At 36.4% G+C, this 3,881-nt stretch overlaps 1 long non-coding RNA gene across 2 annotated transcripts in view; it reads left to right on the plus strand.

Annotated features, from left to right (window-relative positions):
- The first annotated feature begins 3,228 nt into the window (after positions 1 to 3,228).
- Positions 3,229 to 3,881, plus strand: part of LOC106528504 (uncharacterized) — a 7,110-nt gene continuing 6,457 nt past the window's right edge. For both annotated transcript variants that reach the window (XR_001311512.1, XR_001311513.1), the window contains exon 1: positions 3,229 to 3,266. This is a non-coding gene — a long non-coding RNA (uncharacterized LOC106528504). The remainder of the gene's footprint in view (positions 3,267 to 3,881) is intronic.

Raw genomic sequence — 3,881 nt, forward strand, 5'->3', positions numbered from 1 at the left:
TTGTAGATGTTGAGCTAAAATTCATTTRAATTCATTTTAAATGTTTTGTGTGTACTTGGAGTCTCTAAAATCAACTTTTCTGCGCTGCTAGTCTATGTCAATGCTGCAAAGCTAGCTCTATGTTCTGTTTGGGTCATATTTTTCAACATGTTCAATTTTCTCTAATTTCAATGATGTTTTGTTGAACTATTACATCACAGTATTTGTGACGGGACTTCTAAATAAGGTCTGGACTTACCAACTAATGTTTTGTAGTCTTCATTCTCCTCTGGWTTTGGGTTAGACTCTGGCTCCAACATGMAAGGCTGGATGGACAACTCTTCCCTTGTTTACATCTTTTCAAWACTTTGTAAATAAATCATTTCTGTGCTGCAATATTGCTATGATTTTTTCTGGGTTCTTGTGTTATTTTGGTTCTAGTCTGGTTGTCTTGTCCTTCTGTTTACCTCCTCCTGCTTGTCTTTGCTCCTGCCCCGCCTACTCTCACCTGTTCCTCATGTTACTTTCCCAGGTGTTTCTTTCTGTTATGACTTGAGCTTGGGTGGTTAGAACCTTGGATGCAGGACTGAGTGATGGTGGRAAAAATGTTGGAAAAAGGTTTTATTAACAAAKTCAAAAACATGGGCTTGGCAGCAAAAATTAATACAAAGATACAAGGACTTTGCAAGAGATGAGAACATMAACAGTTAACAAAGATCTGACACAAACTGAAGACAGAGAACAGAATATAAAGGAGAACTAATGAGCAGAAACAAGAAACACCTGGGAGAGAAACATGAGGAACAGGTGAGAGTGGGCGGGGCTAGAGCAAAGACAGGCAGGAGGAGGTAAACAGGGAAGGACAAGACAGAAAACCAGYCTAGAACCAAAATAACACAAGAACCCAGACAAACCATAACATATAAAGTCATGAACACCTCTATCAAACTAGAATGGACAAAACGAGTTGATCTGAGACACACCACAGAAAAGAGGGGCTTGTGTAGTTACAATAAGGAGGAATTCAGACCAAAGCATTGCAGTTCTTTACATAAAGCCCGACTGAAGGATTTAAATGTGAAAAATGATTTCAAAGCATGATATGTCTCCTTTAACTTATAAGACAAGATTTTTTTGATCTTATCTTAATAATTTTTTGTGGTAAACAAACATTTCGTGAAGCATTGGATGGATTTAAATTGAAAAACAGTGGGAGTCAACCCAATTCCATCTAATCAGTGAACACAAAAAAATGCCTCTGAATCAGTGACTTTTGACATCGAGCTAAATTTGCATGTAGAAGCCAGGAGTTCTCCACATCAATTACTCTGAGTCAGTTCTCAAGATCATTTGCTTGAAGTTGCACAGGACATAAAMGTTTGATTAAAAATTCAACAATTGTTTCTGTTCTTAATCTTAAAACGTCTCATTCTAAAAGTCTGGCAGGATCTAAGATCCAAAACMTTTCCCGAACAAACTGCTTTTATTCTTATTGCTGTCATTGTCTTTGTGAGACAGAAAAACAAAAGACCAACAATTAGTTTTCYTATCACAAAGCAAAGAGCTCGTGTATTTACCTCCAATGACAAAAGTTTAACGACAGTTTACTCTTTGGATCGCTGTGATATTTTCYTCTTTGAGGGGGCTTTATTTGAGTAGCTCACTTTGTTCTGGTGTCTCACYGTGACACGGTAAAATACAGCAATCAAATGTGTTGCACTTGTGCTGCCACTGAATTACTTGGATTTCCTGCTTGGATCAAGCTTCATGTTGATAACAAAGCACCCACTGTTACAATGTGGGCATAATGTGTGGGTGTTATGTGTTATGTGAGCGTGTGTGTGCTCAAATAAAATAAWAACCTAGTTCATTTAGAAGCAAAGAGTTTCTGCAAAGTTCACAATTTATGCCTGGAATGTAAAAAAAGCACCAGACTTGAATTAAATGGCATCTAATTTCCAGCTTTGCTGTCTGTGGGTAAMGAAATTGTCAAATAAAGATCCAAGTACTGTTATCATCTTTATGTTTACTTAACAAAATTATGTCCCTCTATTTTTCTTTAACAAAAAAAGTAAAGCTAAGAGCAAAACAAAAGTGRCCTCATTAGAATACAAAAGCTCATATATAAAAGTAAAGTTAAACAGAATAAACACTTTTCACAGTGTGGCTGAATGTGTGTTTTGTGAAGTGTAAATGTTGTGAGGTTGTAAGTAGAATGGCCCAGGCAAAATCCAAAATGCAAAAAAAAAAAGGTTTATTTTAACTAAAGAAGGCTGGCAAAGCAGCTACAAAAAAACTCTTTCTTCACAAGGAACAAGGAGAACAACCACACTGAGTGCAATACAGTACAATGAATGGATACAGACTGAGGACAAGACACCAAATATAAAGGCAAACAAATTAAGAGACAATCYGAAACACCTGGGYAGACACAAGAGGGATCAGGTGTGTGTGGGCGGGGCTGTAGGGCAGAGCAACACAGGGGAACATTGACAACACTAGAAAGTTAAAGAAAATAAACACAGACCATGACAAATGTCAAGCACCAAAGACGTTTAGGATCTTTTTGACTGCCGAGTGAAAATGTGTTCTGGAGCAACAGCAACCGAGAGGTTTTTTTTTTTTTTAATGGAAAATGGATTGAAGATGAGGTAAAAAGAGGAACATGAGAGGAGAAGCTGAAGCAATAATGGCTGCTGCTGCTGACACGATAAATCTGCTGAAGGGTTTGATTCATGTTGGAGCTGAAGAAGACTGACAGCAGCTTATGATTTATTTTATTTTATTATTAAGAGACATTCAAAAACAGGAAGTATATTTAATCACACGCTGCCTCAGTTTGTTCTGTTCCAATGACACCTGAACTCTCCAGGATTTTTACCTTTTACCACAATAAAAGCAGCCAACTGTGACGTCCTTGTGTGTTTAGCACAGCTGTGGGAGTGGGGTCTGCTGAGCATGTGAGAATTTGTACGACCCTAAACACCCATAAGGATATTATAATACCAAATGTATGCAGAGGTAGTGCATGTTGGCTTATAAATTTGAGAGTAGACATTATGGAAAATACTGCATATTTTAGGCAAAGAATACATGCGTGTAAAAACACAATTATGAACATCGCTTTAAAAATAAGAATATCCATTTGAAGGAGACATATCATGTTTTAATTTATTTACAAATGAATCAAAAGAAGACAACAGAAGACTTGTCCATCCAGCCTTACATGTTGGAGCCAGAGTCTGACGCAGAACCAGAGGAGATTGAAGACCACCAAATTGTAATTGGTAAGTCCAGACCTTATTTTTCAGTTCTGTCACAAATATTTTAATGTGATAGTTCAGAAAATGTCATAGAAAATAAAGAAAGCTGAACTAGTTGAAATATATGACCCAAAAAGTATATATCTTTGCAGCACCGAGAGACACTAAATCAAACTTTTCTGCATTAGAGACCCCAGTACGCAACGAAATGTGTTTAACAGGTAAAAAAGTGGATTTTGCATGATARATCCACTTTAAGTTGACAGAAACAAAGAACCTTTTAAAGAGAAGAGTTATAAGAATTTCTGCAAAAGAGCAAATGTAAACCAGTGTTCTAGTTAACTACAGATGTAAAGTTTCAACAACAAAAGTTTAAAAGTGTCTGTGACTTGCTTATTATTCAAATGAAAAAAATGAAAGAAAACATTTTTAAATTTAAGAAACTTGGTTCTATTTTACTCATTTTGTCATGTAACTGGCATATTTTCTTTTAAACATGGCTCAGCCAGAGTGAAACAGGAAGTGACATCAAAGGGAAACTCTTTAAGAAAAAAAACTCTTCGACTTTTTCAGTCTCTCTTTGGTAGTGACTCAAAATAATCTAAAGAAACATCAGATTCTTAAAGTGTGTTGTTGGCC

Source organism: Austrofundulus limnaeus, unplaced genomic scaffold (assembly GCF_001266775.1).
Source record: "Austrofundulus limnaeus strain Quisiro unplaced genomic scaffold, Austrofundulus_limnaeus-1.0 Scaffold4, whole genome shotgun sequence".
Classification (NCBI taxonomy): domain Eukaryota; kingdom Metazoa; phylum Chordata; class Actinopteri; order Cyprinodontiformes; family Rivulidae; genus Austrofundulus; species Austrofundulus limnaeus.